Source organism: Pistacia vera, unplaced genomic scaffold (assembly GCF_008641045.1).
Source record: "Pistacia vera cultivar Batoury unplaced genomic scaffold, PisVer_v2 Contig332, whole genome shotgun sequence".
NCBI lineage: Eukaryota > Viridiplantae > Streptophyta > Magnoliopsida > Sapindales > Anacardiaceae > Pistacia > Pistacia vera.
In genome coordinates, this window is record NW_022196149.1 from 328,582 (window position 1) to 346,078 (window position 17,497).

Below are 17,497 nucleotides of genomic sequence, written 5' to 3' on the forward strand. Positions count from 1 at the left end.
AAGAGCTGGAGCTACGAGTGAACTTCGAGTGGGCCTTGCGAGCAGAACATGAGAGAGCGTAGTTGTGGGAAACCACTGAGAAGCAGAGGTGGGCACTTGAGGCAGAACTCCAATTGTACCAAGGACGTGTCGCTTCATTAACCAAAGAGATGAAGCGACAAGAACTGGAAATTGATAGGAGAGCCGCTGACTGGTTGATCCAGTCTATTTATGCCTTACGACCAAAGAATCCGAACATAAACCTCATCGACCTCCCGGATGACTACCAGAGGATCCTCGCTTCTATGGCGCAGGCTGATGACGAGGAGGAAGGTCAAGGGCCTTATCCGGAGGACGAGCTTCCGGAGGAGTATGTCCCAGAGGAACCGGTGGCTGACCAAGTGGTCGGCGACAAACCTGGAGATACTAAGATCGCACCTTCGGGGTCTGGGAACGAAGGCCAGTGATGGTTTCTGCTTCTATTTTTTATGACTCTACCTGTGCTCGCACATCTGTGTTTGCTTTTAATTTATAATAAATAAAGAGACTATTTCTTTAATCATTTGCGAGTACTTATAATTTTTCATGCCTCACAAACATTACACATGTGGACACAAGGTCGCTTTCTAACTATTTGCGATAGTATTTGAACAAGTGATACATATGCGAACAGAAGGGTACACATGCGAGAAACAATATTACATAAGAGTTATCTTATTTACAAGGCTAAAAAAGAGTAAATCTTTACAAGAAAATTAGAAAATGAGTTCGGAATTACTGATAATAGGGGTGAAGATGTTTAGCATTCCAAGCTCGCAGTACCTCGGAACCGTTAAACCTTTTAAGGTGATAAGTCCCTGGTTGTATCACCTTAGCGACACAGTATGAGCCTTCCCAATTTGACCCCAATACTCCTACACTTGATTCTCTTGTATCGAGAATGACTTCTTTCAAGATCAGGTCGCCAACCTGAAAGTCTATTCTCCTGACTTTAGAGTCGAAGAATCTTTTCGCTCGTTGCTGGTAGGTTGTTATCCTCAGCTGAGCCTTGCCACGATGTTCTTCAACTAAATCCAGTCTTGCGCGCATAAGCGCTTCATTGTCTGTTTCATTGAACAGGTCTCTCCGAAGTGAACCAGTCCCTACTTCCACTGGGATCATTGTCTCGCAACCATATGCTAACGAGAAATGTGTTTCTGAAGTAGAGGTTCTCGGAATTGTCTTATATGCCCATAGGACCTCTGGGAGGTCGTCGACCCAATTACCCTTGCTAACGCTAAGCTTAGCTTTCAAAGTATGTTTGATGGTCTTGTTGACAACTTCAACCTGGCCATTTGCTTGTAGTCTTGCGACTGAGGCGAATTTTTTATGGATCCCCAGCTTATCGCAAAACTGCTTGAATTCCTCATTATCGAACTGCTTCCCATTATCAGAGATGAGGCTGTGAGGAATTCCATAGCGGCACACTATGTTTTTGAAGACAAAATTCTTAAGCTTTTTGATAGTGATCGCAGCCAAGGGTTTGGCCTCGACCCACTTGGTAAAGTAATCTATCGCGACCACCGCATGCTTGACCCCTCCCTTTCCAACTGGTATGGGTCCAATAAGATCAATTCCCCACATGGACAATGGCCGGGGGCTAGTCATGGTTATCAGCTGGTGGGAAGGAGCTCGCGGTATGTTTGCGAACCGCTAGCACTTGTCACACTTTTTCACAAAGTTAAATGTATCTTCTTGGAGTAAGGGCCAGTAATACCCTTAACGAACAACTTTGTTGATGAGAGATCACATGGCAGTGTGATTACCGTAGATCCCTTCATGTATCTCCCCCATGATATAGTTTGCTTCCTCATTGGTTACACATCGGAGGAGAGGGGTGCTAAACCCTCGCTTGTACAATTGATCTCCTCTAAGTGTGTAACGAGCAGCTCTAGTCCGCATGGTTCTTGCCTTGATCTTGTCGTTGGGCAAGGTCTCATCTCGGAAATACTGAATAATTGGGGTCATCCAAGAAACTGATTATATCACATTTACGGCCTATTCAAGCGAGATGATACTAGTGATCTCTATGAACCGAACAGGAATACTTTCTGGTGCATCTGAGTCCAGCGACGAGTCTATTTTTGCCAAGGCATCTGTGACAGAATTACTGTCTTTAGGGATTTGCGTGATCGTGAAGTGCTTGAATGGCAGATAGCTGATCATGTTTTCTTCCTTGGCCTGATATTCCCCTAAAGTCTGGTTAACAACTAGCATGGAGTCTCTGTGAACACTTATCATGGTCGCCCCCATTTCTTTGGCCAACCGCAGACCAACAAGCAGCAATGCTTCGTACTCAGCTTCATTGTTGGTTGTTTTGAACCCAAACCGAAGAATACCGTGGACGCGAGTCCCTTTGGGACTAAGGAAGAGAAGGCCTGCCCTGGCCATTTTCCTGTTCGACGATCCATCGACATAGAGGTTCCAAGTCAATAGATTCTGAATGGTTTCCTGGGTGACTTCGCTGGCCTGTTGTTCGGATTCCTTAACTGGTTGGCATGAGAACTCCAAAATGAAATCGGCAACAACCTGCCCTTTAATGGTTGCTTTCGGTATGTACTACAGATCGAACTAACTTAGTTTCATCACCCACTTGAGCAACTTTCCTAAAGCCTCTGGTTTCTGGAGGACTTGCTTGAGCGGGTAGTTGGTCAAGACATGGTTGTGTGGGAGTGAAAATAAGATCGCAACTTCCTGGAGGCGATCAACAGGGCATAAGCCAATCGCTCCATTTCTGGATACCGTATTTCGGCGTCCAGTAGACATCTACTTGCATAATATACCAGCCATTAGACCCTGTCCTCCTCCCAAATTAGAGTTGCACTGACCACATGCTGAGAGACTGACAGATACAGAAGAAGAATTTCCTGAAGAAGAGGCTTGGACATAAGAGGTGGCTTCCCGAGATGCTCCTTAATACTCTGGAAAGCCTGTTCACATTCGGGAGTCCATTCGAACTTATTTTTGGTCCTGAGTATATTAAAAAATGGCAAGCAGCGATCTGTTGCCTTTGATATGAAGCGATTGAGTGCTGCTATTCGCCCGTTGAGACTCTGAACTTGTTTTCGGTTGGTCGGGCTTTTCATATCAAGGAGAGCTTAGGCCTTCTCGGGGTTGATCTCTATTCCCTTTTGGTTAACCATATACCCCAGGAATTTTCCTGAGGATACTTCGAACGAATATTTGAGAGGATTGAGCTTCATTCTGTACCTTCGGACTATACCGAACATCTTAGTGAGATGCGCTATGTGATCTGAAGCGACATGCGATTTGACTAGCATGTCATCAACATAGACTTCCATTAATTTCCTGATATGCTCGGAAAACATTCGGTTAACCAGTTGCTAGTAAGTGGCCCCAGCGTTCTTTAGGTTGAAGGGCATAACCTTATAGCAATACAGCCCCCGATCTATAACAAATGAGGTATGCTCTTCGTTTGACATATACATCAGAATCTGATTATATCCCAAGTAGGCGTCCACAAAACTCAACAGCTCATGCCCGGAGGTGGCATCAATGAGCTAGTCTATTCTTGGCAAGGGAAAGATGTCCTTTGGACAGGCTTTATTGAGGTCGGTGAAGTCAACGCAGGTCCGTCATTTGCCGTTAGGCTTTTTTACCAAGACCAAGTTGGTAACCCAGCTCAGGTAGAGTGCCTCCCAGATAGATCCGTTTAGGAGGAGATTATCTACCTAAACTTTCAAGGCAGTATATCGCTCCAAATCTATTACTTTTCTTTTCTGCCGAACCGGCCTGACCTCACTATCAATATTTAGGGCATGGCATATAATGTTTAGGCTGATCCTGACCATATCAGCATGAGTCCATGCGAATACGTCAATATTTTTCCTAAGGAAGTTAGTCAGGTCGTCGGCGAGCTGGGGGTTAAGATTACTTCCGATTCTCAACACTTGGCTCAGCTCGCTTTGATCGACCGATACCTTAGATAAGTCCTCGATCGACCCACCCACTATCAGGGTATTCCTGGATACGAGGATCCATGTTATCCTCAGTTGGGCCAAATTGTGGCTCATTCCTGTTGATCGTCATTGCCTGCTCAGGGATGCTGATTGGAGTTCCTTTTCGCTTGCACGCCATCTACACTACCCTTACATAGTAGTCACGAGATGTGCGTTGAGATCCACTTACTTCCTCTATCCCCGTCAGGGTGGGGAACTTCATCTTCAGATGGTAGATTGAAGTAACTGCTTTGAAGCTTCGTAGTAGAGGTCGTCCCAAGATGCCATTGAATGCGGATGGACGGTTCACTACTAAGAACTTAGTTATTTTAGTCATCTCATTAGTCTCTCCCAACGTGACCAGGAGCGAGATCGTCCCTTTGGGAATCAAATGATCCCTGGTGAAACCATACAAAGGGATAGAGGCAGGCTTCAGATCTGTCCCGTCTAGTTTCATCCTCTCGAAGGCTCACTGGAACAAGATGTTCACGGCATTTCTATTGTCCACCAACATTCTGTGAACCTTGCACCGTCCTATCTTAGGCGTGATGACGAGAGCATCATCGTGGGGATGATGCAGTCGCACCGCATCTTTCTTAGAGAAGGTGATTTCCTCCTCCTTGCGAACCTTGGTAGGTTGCAGTGTCGTGCTCATCACACTTATGGGGTCATGACGGGCTGCGCGAGCATACCTTTCATGGGCACCTCGAGAATTCCCCGCGAGGTGTGGTCCCCCAAAGATGATCCCCACACTGTAGAGACCTTTGCGACCATGACGCTTCTTTCTCGGTTCCTCTTGATTTTTCTCCCGAACGGGAGCAGAGTCATCGACATACTCTTTGAAATGCCCCTGCTTAATGAGGTCCACAATCGCTTGCTTGAGGGTCCGATACTCATCGATGTGGTGCCCATTATCCTAATGATAGGGGCAGTATTTTTTATTGTTTCTGGCTGAAGGGTGATTTTTCATGGGCTCGGGCTCTCCGAGCAAACCAGCCTCCTCTAATTTATCTAGAATAGCCGATACCGAGGCATTCAGAGAAGTGTATTGACTCTTGTCGCGATCACGACAAGGAACTGGGGCGTAGGATTTCTTAGGCTCATATCACTGCTTATTTCCTTTTCGTTGATCATCGTTAGCCTGTTTGCGATCAACCCTTCTATTCTCCCCTCAATCAGGAGCACTGCCTGAAGGACCGGAGTCGTGGCGGTTGAGCGGTTGAGTGCAGCCACGAAGTTTTCAATACGGAGGTACTTTTCAGTAAGGTTGTAGAAGCGGGTGAGGGAAACATCGTCCTCAAATTGTAACTCCTTCCACAAGTTTGTCTATGAGCGAACTCCCGTGATAATGAGAGTCCGAACGGACTCGTCGGGAGTGTGAGCTACTTTATGGAGCTCCTTGTGGAACCTGTCTATATAAGATTGGAGGGGCTCATCCCTCTCTTGCCTTATGTTGCTCAGGTAACTTAGCGGCATTGAGAACTTCCTGTTCGCCTGGAAGTGCCTCAGAGATGTCGAGCTCATTTGAGGCCACGAGCTGACTGATCCTTCTAGGAGCGACCTAAACCATTGCTTGACATGGGAAGTAAGGGTTACTACCAAGCAACGTCATTTTTCCAAGTCAAAGACTTGATGGAGTTCCATGAGGTCGTTGAACTCATACAAATGATCCTGCGAATCGGAATTCCCATCGAATGCTCGCATGTCGAGCATTTTGAATCTCGATGGGAGAGAAGCAGTTAAAACTGTCGGAGAAAAGGGAGACGCCTCTACGACCTGCCTTTGCTCATTTCTCTAAGCCTTAAGCTGATCCAGAGCTAGTTGTAGCTCCTCAATCTGAGGCAGTGGAGATATCTGGGAATCACTTTCCGCAACGTGGGTTTGACCCTCACGGTTACGGTTGAGGAGAGACCGCAAATCGGACTCCTCCTCACCTCGGCCTGCAGTTCCGACCAATCTCGACACACGCTTATTGGAGTCGTGTGATGGCATTGAGTGGTTTGGAGAATCTTCCCGACCTCCACGGTGGTATGAATCAACCCGCGGACGATGGGGGTCCCTTGCACGACGACGATCAAGGTCGTCACTTTGGCGATGATGGGAATCTCCCCGTTTTGCACTTTTGTGGGAGTGCTCTGCGATGTGGTACAAGACGGCTCATGCTGCGACATGTCACTAAGTCGCAATGCCACGGGTATTCTACCCGGGGCATGATCGGTGTTCGCTAGTCCCTCAGAGCCTTTGGGTCCGCTATGCGTCACTTGCTTTCCCTTTTTCTGACGCACTGCAGTGCACGCAGTATGTGCTTTTGCCCTTTTTTGCGTTTTCACTCGACCTGCAGGCATTTTCGGTGGTGGCACCGCCTCATTAGATTCTGGTGGCACGACCTGATCCAATCGGTCTAGCCTTTGGCTGACCGTTTGGAGAGTATTATTGAACCTCTCTAGGTAACTCATGACAGTCGGATCAAGCCGTGAGCTTGAAAGGATATCCCCCATGATATTTTGCTAGGCTAGCGGCACTTCGGGAAAAGTGTCCTCCTGTACTTGGGGGATCTCTTCATTGCCATAACTGGTTCGCTCAAATTCGAAGCCGCGAGCCATTTGCTGTGGTGGGACTGATTAGTCAGAGATTTTCCTGATGAAGAACATGTACTAAATCAGGCCCTCCTTCTAACGTCAAACTGTTGATGCTCGATTTTGACACCAACTATTCACACATGAGAAATGCTAAGCGGGCTTAGAAGTCACACGCGATATGAGAATATTTAGTTAAATAAAATGGTGAAAGGCAATGTTTAAAGTAGTTCGGACGCTCAAAAGTGAATCTTACATCCACTGATATTGTATTAATGAGAGTAAGGTCAGGTTGCGTTCAGCAAGTTGAGTTACAGCTTAGAGAATACAAGAGAGAGAGAGAGAGAGAGAGAGAGAGAGAGAGAGTAAGCTGTTCTATAGTGAAATTAGCCAATCCCGCAAATGAGAGGGGAGTCCTCTATTTATAGTGAGATGAATCAAGGTAATGCTTACTAAATGTGTAAGTGGGTGGGTATCGTGCAAATCCTTCTCTACGTCCCATTGTTCACTTGCCCGAGTGATTTCCTCGACTTGTGCAGCGATTGGACACGTGGACGATTTCCAACCATCCGTTAACCTGACATTCACCTACTGCACTGACAGGAGCATGCCACTCACGTCATCATGCAACGTGGCTGCATCTGAACGGTCGTGGAACCTTCCTAAGTTCTGACCACCCCATGTTGACAAGACTTCGCGTCAGCTCTACTTTTCAGGTATAACAAAATGGATTCACAAAACCGAGAAAGGGAGACAAAGTGCTGCAAGTTGATTGAATCCACTTAAAAAAAGGATCTAATCATAATAGAAATGTTCATTTTTATCCGTTACAGGCAGGCGACATTGAGACATTGCTCCAACCTCCAACCCTAGGGAAACTGCTTAACCAACTTGACATGACAGAGAAGAGAAAAAAGCGCATTGAATTAGTGTTTCTAAAAAAATATTTATATGTTAAATAATTTAGCACTGGGTAAAAAGATTTTGTAAAATAGAAATTATATGTGTTTAAGGATGATTTAATAATTTTAGTTCACTGTATAATTATAATTAAAAAAAATACTAATGTGGACTTACTTTACAAATTAGTGAAGCTTAAGTCAATTGAAAGCATAGAGCAATGTGAGGATTTTATGCAAGGCTTAAGCGTTCATTTTTTTCTTAAGTGACCATAACCCCAAACGTGGTAGTTAAGTTGGCATTGTCACGTCAGCTCCACCACATTAAGGCACAAAATGATTTTAACTAAATCTAAGAAACGACCGTTCCTTCATAAAAAAACAGTTGTTCCTTCGTAAGAAACAAATAGCCATTTCTTTGTGGTCTAAAGAACGGCCATTTTTTCGTGAGGAGCAATTATTCCTTCATAAGGAACGCTAATTTTTTATGAAAGAACGACTGTTTATGTTTAATTAAAGTCATTTAATATCTTGAATGTGATCGGAGTTGACTTAACAGTGTTAACTATGCTTTTACGTTAGGATTCTAACATTTTTTGGGCATCATTATAGGCTCATTTGCTATCGCTGAATTTTTAGTAATTACCGCTATAGATAGTCAGAGATTCTTCACAGTTCTCCAGTTCACCCTTTAATAAAATTTTCAGAAATCGGGAACAGTGAAAGACCCTGATAACCTCATTTGTGATGCAATTATATATCAGTGATCTTACGCAGTTCCCAACTGTTTCCTACGATGAGCATGAACGGGTGGTGTTTTTAAAGACAAGAGTAAAAAAAAGGACATTGATTCTTGAAAATAAACAAAAAATGAAATTTAACCAACAACACTCTGGTTGAGTTAAATTTGATGTTCTAGAATGTTATGCTATCTCTACCAATAAACATAAAAAAGTATTCAAGAGTAGTGTGTCATCATCAATAGCTGGATCAAGATGAGAGGAAAGTGACGCGAAATGGGTTTTACATTCAAAGTTGGATTGACGTGGAGAATGTTGGCAAGATTGCCGACATATGTTTGATTGGTTTCAACCAGGCAACACAAATACGATGAATCTCTCCACTCTTTTTTGGCTTTTGTCAAGTAGGTATACATTGAAAACAGATGAGTCAATTAAAATAGAAAACGTCAATCTTGTTTACCAATTAAACGTTTCCACACCCTCATAATCTTTAATAACGCTTTTGAAAAAAAGAAATCCAACTTTAACACGTGGTCGTTTTATGTTATAAACGAGCTTACTGCTTGCTCGATGTAATGTTTAATTTGTGTTTTAATGTAAGGAGAGTTGGGATTGACAACTAGGAGGTTAGGTGTGCGTTTATGTTGTCGTATTAGTGGGTAGGTGTTAGTCATAACATAACATGAATGTTCTGTTTTAAACAATTAAATATAGAAGATATTTTTTTGCGATGAGTGATCTGGATGAATCTGCTAGTGTGACGACAAAGATAAGCTGATAAAGAGACGACCGTTGACAACATCAGTCAAAACCAATCTTCTGAATTTTTTTTATTTTTTTATTTTTACTGATTGACATATGCAACAGTGTTAATGTCGCCCAGCCAGCTATACATCAATTGTTTGTGGTCCATATTAGTTGTAATTTGGGAAATGGGAATTCAATTTAATTCTTGCTCGTAACCATTTTGTTCTTCTTCTACATTTATTAAAGGGTTAGAAAGCAAAAACAGACCAAATTTCAATTATATACCTTAAAGTGCTTAAATGTTATTGATGAATTTACGAATGTGAATGTATGATATATCTATTTTATTTTTCATGAACCACCTTAAAATTGACGGCATTAATTTCATGAATCCTAATATTATTAATGATTCATTTGTATATGATTACATCAGTTATATTATTGCACCAAACCGCAAGATTACCCTCAAGTTTTTATTATTGGATCAAATCTAACTTAAATCTCATCACTTTTTAAACTGATCTAACAATAAATTAATTAGGGCCTCTTTATGTAGTGCCATAGATATTTTCCACATTAGAAATACCACTTTTCCAACTCGAGGTTTGCTTTAATAACACTTTTTCACGCAAAAAAAGTTTAAAAATACTATTTTTTTCACCTAAAGTTTATATTTCGTTATCCAAAGCCTATTCTGACGGAGAAAATTCTCTCTGTCATCACCATTTAAATATTCGGTCTCCTCTTTATAAAACCTCTCTAATCACGACACCTGATTTCTTGTCGATTGTTGGTCATCGCAAAGCTAGGATTTCATGTTCTTAGATGATTTCTGATTTATTTTTTATGGTAAATATTCAATGGTCACCACCATTTAATCCACTAGCCTCCACTCTACAAATACCTTTCTACCCTGGTTCTTGGTAACTCGTCGAACGTCGACTGAGAAAGTGAAATATATTTTAGGTATTAACAAAATATAACTTTTTAAGTAAGAAATGGTCATTAAGGCAAACATTGGGTAGGGAAAAGCAATTTATTTTTATTTATTATTCCACAGATTACGTGAGAATTGATAATAACTTCGTTAATCCTAGATTAAAAATTACTTGATGATAATATCCACACTTTGAGATTATATTCGGTATACAACCAAACAAAGTACGGCACCCATATTATATAATAGAAAACATTATATACATAAAATAAAACAAGATACGGCACCCATGTTATATGATAGTAACAATAGTATATCATATTATGATAATCATATTCTATAAAAATCATAGCTCTATTGATCTCCAATCATAAATCTTTCCGGGCTCCCACTTATGAGAGCTTTGATTCAATTGGGTAAACTTTAATTAGTAAACCAATTTAATTAATTATGCTTTGATAAGGACACAGTCATCTCTGTAAAACCTTGTTAATTCAATTTATTCTCTTTCATTCACGTGACATTAATCTATCACCTTTTCAAATTTTTTTCCTGTAAGCCATGATATTGGTGAATGGTGAATCTTCTCTTAACTTTCTTCTTATTATTATTTATTCATCTTCCAAAATATCTTGCTTAAAAGAGCCAGGTGGCACCACGACTCTGAAATATCTTCGTCCTTGGACATTATTTTATGGGGGGAATTATAACATAAAGCTGGCCAAGCTCAAAAGGGCCGACACGTGTTGGTGACAGGTAGGTAGGGCACTTTTCCTTTGTACTTTATTTTATTTTATTTTATTTTATTGTACAGAACTTTCTTTCCCTGATACCTTCCGGGGTATAGGTAACTAGAAAATTGAGCCTATAATATTTGAGAATTTAAAAGAACTAAAGGCGAGGTTAGGACATGGACATCAGCTACGTGTTAATTTTGTATTAGTTGAAAGAGACACGTTATAAGACCTAATCTTCGAGTGGTTGTAGCTGATTTTGCGTGGTTAAATATGAGGCGGCTACGTGTCCCTGGAGGTTCGTCTTCGTCCGAAACTTTTTTCCATTGGCGCAAGTTTGTTTGCCAAACCGAGTCAGCCTCACGTTTCGTGAAACCGGGCACAAAAACCAGCCGCTTTAGCCGCTCAGCTTAAGCTTCTCGAGAGTACACTTCTTTTGCCAACTACTTTACTGCTCACGCACCTTATGCATTTTACGCTGACATGCGATGATACAATGCTGTGCACTAAATGCTATTTACAAAACGATAATTTCGACTTCAATTGTAAATTTATCAAATATTATGGCTGAAATTGCCAAGAAAACAAAATCAATCACGAATTTATTATGAATAGTATCATATATACTAGTTCAATTATATAAATTAATATTTTGTAATATGATTGAATGATTTTAAATTAATGATAATTTAAATAAATTAAATAAGATGATATGCTAAATATATAAGATTGTCACATCAATTTGTAAAAAATAATTTATATAATTAGTTTATATGCATATGTAATAATAATCATTTATTATTATCAAGTTAAAACTTTTGGACAAATAAACTCATGAGGCCCCAGCATCAAATTTTGGTCAAGTCAGTTAGGAAAAAGTTGTATACTCTTATTTAATTATCATCAAACATATCTAAAATTTTACAAGCCCTTATAGATCAAAAAGTTAAAATTCTTAATACATTACAACTTTAAACACATAAATGTGTTGATGCTCTTTTGACACCAACTATTCACACGTGAAAATGCTAAGCGGCTTAGAGTCACACGCGATATGAAATATTTAGTTAATAAAAGAGTGAAAGGCAATGTTTAAAGTGGTTCGGACCGCTCAAAAGTGAATCCTACGTCTACTGATATTGTATTAATGAGAGTAAGGTCAGGTCGCATTCACGCGCTGAGTTACAGCTTAGAGAATACAAGAGACAGAGAGAGTAAGTTGTTCTAGAGTGAAATCAGTCAATCCCGCAAATGAGAAAGGAGTCCTCTATTTATAGTGGGATGAATCAAGGTAATGATTACTAATCTGTGAGTGGTGGGTACAGTGCAAATCATTCTCTGCGTCCCATTGTTCACCTGCCCAAGTGATTTCCTCGCTTGTGCAGCGATTGGACACATGGACAATTTCCAACCCTGCTAACCTGCATTCACCCCACTGCCTGACGGGCATGCCACTCACGTCATCATGCGACGTGGCTGCATCTAAACGGTCGTGGAACCTTCCTAATTCTTACCACCCCATGCTGACAAAACTTTGCATCAACCCTACTTTTTCAGGCATAACAGAAGTTCCCTAGTTTTTAAGGTTTAAGAATCGAACCTTGAAACTTCACAATTATGCCTTGATTTGATAGTTCCGAACGACGCCTAATCGATCCAACCGGCTACAAAGAGTCGCAAGACACTTCCTTACGAGTGCCCTGATATGGTCTTCTTCCGCAAGGTCAACGACCTGGGCCAGACCCTATTCAGTGCCGTATTGAGCGCCTTTTATCTTAACCAAGGTCCGCAACCTAGTTATACTTAGCATATTTTGCTGAGGCAAGAGTCACATCGTCCCACAACTGACATGCGATGAAGAGTGTTCTGCCCCAACGACCTCTTCAAATGTCATCTGTTGTGCTTGGTAACTAATCCATTAATGAAGTACCTTTTACTCTAACAAACATGTCTTATGCGCAAAAGTGTCAACCATGCGCATTAAATATAAGTGATGAGAGCGTATTTAATGTGGAGGAGGGAAACGAGCCGTCGCTCGTTAATTTCAATGGAGAGAAGCGACGATTGGATTTCTCAAAGCGTGATGGTTACTCATTCCCGCTGATTGATGACATGTGGTCGCGATCACCGACGAGAGATGATTTCCGTCCAAACGTCGTTTGGCTTTGGGAACCCAATCGCCACTTCCTCCACTATAAAATCTCAGACTCACCTTAAGCAATGTCACACACCCTTTTTCAAAAGAGCAAGAAGCTTTCGCGAGACCAGATCTCTCATCCTTCGAGTTGGTACGCATTTGATGTTTGTAATAGGAAGTTCAATCCCCACACCCAAAAGTAAAGAAGATCCTTCCATTACTTTTCTTTTTTCTGTTTTTTAGATAACCATGTGATACAATGGGTTTATGTGGGCGGTCGAACGGAGAACGGCTTTCCTCTAGGGTTTGAATCTTTGGGGCGGTCCCCAAGGATTCCTGGGTTTAAGGAAGACACATTATGTTTACTTTTCTTTCTTCACGTATCGTACGAAAGTTTGTACGACGATTGAGTATCCTTGCATGTCGCTCTTTTTATACCGCAGAAGAGATGGACCCTTCAGCGAGGAACAGACAGGGGAACGAGCTCACCGGTGCAAGACTCCACTCGGGCCCCTAGCAAGAAATTCAATCGGTGCCCACAGGAGAGGAAATTCAGAAAGCGGTTGACCAATACTCAATTAGTGTAGACGTCTACCACACAGGATGTATACAGCTCGGAATCTGCCAGAGGGAATGGTTGGGATCTCCGAGAATATATTCAAGTGTGGAGAGCTAATTTCCTTCCATCCCTTCATAAGGTCGATCCTCGATCACTTCGGGGTCGCACCTTTACAGCTGACGTCCAACGCGTATATGATAGATGTCGCTATGTATATTACGTGTGGCGAGAACGGTCTCAACGAGTTGACTGCGCTAGAGCTCGCCTGCTCGTACTATTTAAAAAGAGCAAAGACAATGACTCTTATTACCTCTTGAAGTGATATACGATCGAGGGAGACACACATACCCTAGTAATGTCGGGCGTATGAGACAAATTTTTTCTTTTCCATTATGATGGCATTTTCCATTTTAGGGAGCAGAGTAGGTCTTCCCCTTTTTCTTAGTGAATTTCCTTTCTTTTAATCTTTGCTAACGAATCTTCCGTTTCTCTTTTCTTCGCAGTAAATAAAACGACCAGGTTGTTAGCTCTCACTAACTTTAACAGAATAACCGCTTTCGGTCTTCTGCTCGATCAAAGTCGCGACGCGAACTGCTCGTGACAACTGCTAATTTAAGGAAGTACGACTTCTTTATTCCGAAGCACCTTAGAATCCTTACCGAGTAAGTGTCCGTAACCTTAACCAATCTATTTTTTGCATGCAGCGAATTGTTTTGTTAACGATATTTGCATGCAGCGACCATGGCCACCCAAAGTGCCCAGGTCGTTGAGAGCTAGGGGGTTCACCTTTCCTTGGGTCGGCGTGCAGACCAGCCGGGGTAAGCCCCAGCAGTCCCCCCGTCGAGGAACACCGACGAACGCTGGCGGGGGGCCAACTCAGCCAGCGATGCTCCCCAGCTTGCGGCTGCTCATCCTAAGCAGAAGACTTGGCCCAGAAGTCTAGAAAAGGAAACAGCTTCAGGTCGAGGAGTCAGAGTCTGAGCCGAAAGGCTTGGCGTTTAGCCTGGGGGGTCGCAGCCTTACCAGACCTTTCGCTTGGGAGGGCCCCTTAGGCACCACAACCGGCATTACACTTGCCCTAGAGGTTCGCATGAGGGCAAGAGGAGGTCGCGGCTCCTGGGAGGATGAGCGGCAAAGAAACAGTGAGTGAGATGCCACCTGCTGCAGGAACTGGCACGCCTGTGCTGGATGCTATGAGGCACTTCTGGAGCACTTGCAGCTGTGATGTTCACCCTGCTAGAGTGTCAGCTCGCAGCTTGCTTTTGAATAGTTCGTTGCCTCTAACCCTGTGGACTTGATGACCATGGCATTTCAGCTGCAAAGCTATGTAAGAGGGTTCGTCCTCGTTGAGGACTTTCTTATATTTCCCTCACTTTTTTAATGAAATGAATTTACCCCCCCTGTTCCCTTTGCTATGAGTCCCTGCTCGCCATATACTTGGCCCAGCAGAAGACTCAACTAGGAGCCGCTGATGGGCTCGTCGAGCTGAGAGAAGAGAACGTGCGACTGAAACGGGATTTGGAGGCTACACTTGTAGAGATGGACTTTCCACCATTCAGACGAACCAGTATTTGTCAAAGAGAAATGCTGCGCTTCGCACGATGGATTTTCAGAAGGCCGAGCTGGAGAAGACGAAGAGGAGGTTAAAGAGCTCCAAATGACAGTGGCCAGGCTTACCAAGGAGGTTGGCAGAAAGAGCTGGAGCTACGAGTGAACTTCGAGTGGGCCTTGCGAGCAGAACATGGAGAGCGTAGTTGTGGGAACCACTGAGAAGCAGAGGTGGGCACTTGAGCAGAACTCCAATTGTACCAAGACGTGTCGCTTCATTAACCAAAGAGAAGCGACAAGAACTGGAAATTGATAGGAGAGCCGCTGACTGGTTGATCCATCTATTTATGCCTTACGACCAAAGAATCCGAACATAAACCTCATCGACCTCCCGATGACTACCAGGATCCTCGCTTCTATGGCGCAGGCTGATGACGAGAGAGGAAGGTCAAGGCCTTATCCGAGGACGAGCTTCCGGGAGTATGTCCCAGAGGAACCGTTGGCTGACCAAGTGGTCGGCGACAAACCTGGAGATACTAAGATCGCACCTTCGGGTCTGGGAACGAAGGCCAGTGATGGTTTCTGCTTCTATTTTTTATGACTCTACCTGTGCTCGCACATCTGTGTTTGCTTTTAATTTATAATAATAAAGAGACATTTCTTTAATCATTTGCGAGTACTTATATTTTTTCATGCCTCACAACATTACACATGTGGACACAAGGTCGCTTTCTAACTATTTGCGATAGTATTTGAACAGTGATACATATGCGAACAGAAGGGTACACATGCGAGAACAATATTACATAAGATTATCTTATTTACAAGGCTAAAAAGAGTAAATCTTTACAAGAAAATTAGAAAATGAGTTCGGAATTACTGATAATAGGGGTAAGATGTTTAGCATTCCAACTCGCAGTACCTCGGAACCGTTAAACCTTTTAAGGTGATAAGTCCCTGGTTTATCACCTTAGCGACACAGTATGAGCCTCCCAATTTGACCCCAATACTCCTACACTTGATTCTCTTGTATCGAGAATGACTTCTTTCAAGATCAGGTCGCCAACCTGAAAGTCTATTCTCCTGACTTTAGAGTCGAAGATCTTTTCGCTCGTTGCTGGTAGGTTGTTATCCTCAGCTGAGCCTTGCCACGATGTTCTTCAACTAAATCCAGTCTTGCGCGCATAAGCGCTTCATTGTCTGTTTCATTGAACAGGTCTCTCCGAAGTGAACCAGTCCCTACTTCCACTGGGATCATTGTCTCGCAACCATATGCTAACGAGAAATGTGTTTCTGAAGTAGAGGTTCTCGGAATTGTCTTATATCCCATAGGACCTCTGGGAGGTCGTCGACCCAATTACCCTTGCTAACGCTAAGCTTAGCTTTCAAAGTATGTTTGATGGTCTTGTTGACAACTTCAACCTGGCCATTTGCTTGTAGTCTTGCGACTGGGCGAATTTTTATGGATCCCCGCTTATCGCAAAACTGCTTGAATTCCTCATTATCGAACTGCTTCCCATTATCAGAGATGAGGCTGTAGGAATTCCATAGCGGCACACTATGTTTTTGAAGACAAAATTCTTAAGCTTTTTGATAGTGATCGCAGCCAAGGTTTGGCCTCGACCCACTTGGTAAAGTAATCTATCGCGACCACCGCATGCTTGACCCCTCCCTTTCCAACTGGTATGGGTCCAATAAGATCAATTCCCCACATGGACAATGGCCGGGGGCTAGTCATGGTTATCAGCTTGGTGGAAAGGAGCTCGCGTGTATGTTTGCGAACCGCTAGCACTTGTCACACTTTTTCACAAAGTTAAATGTATCTTCTTGAGTAAGGCCAGTATACCCTAACGAACAACTTTGTTGATGAGAGATCACATGGCAGTGTGATTACCGTAGATCCCTTCATGTATCTCCCCCATGATATAGTTTGCTTCCTCATTGGTTACACATCGGAGGAGAGGGGTGCTAAACCCTCGCTTGTACAATTGATCTCCTCTAAGTGTGTAACGAGCAGCTCTAGTCCGCATGGTTCTTGCCTTGATCTTGTCGTTGGGCAAGGTCTCATCTCGGAAATACTGAATAATTGGGTCATCCAAGAAACTGATTATATCACATTTACGGCCTATTCAAGCGAGATGATACTAGTGATCTCTATGAACCGAACAGGAATACTTTCTGGTGCATCTGAGTCCAGCGACGAGTCTATTTTTGCCAAGGCATCTGTGACAGAATTACTGTCTTTAGGGATTTGCGTGATCGTGAAGTGCTTGAATGGCAGATAGCTGATCATGTTTTCTTCCTTGGCCTGATATTCCCCTAAAGTCTGGTTAAAACTAGCATGAGTCTCTGTGAACACTTATCATGGTCGCCCCCATTTCTTTGGCCAACCGCAGACCAACAAGCAGCAATGCTTCGTACTCAGCTTCATTGTTGGTTGTTTTGAACCCAAACCGAAGAATACCGTGGACGCGAGTCCCTTTGGGACTAAGGAAGAGAAGGCCTGCCCTGGCCATTTTCCTGTTCGACGATCCATCGCATCGAGGTTCCAAGTCAATAGATTCTGAATGGTTTCCTGGGTGACTTCGCTGGCCTGTTGTTCGGATTCCTTAACTGGTTGGCATGAGAACTCCAAAATGA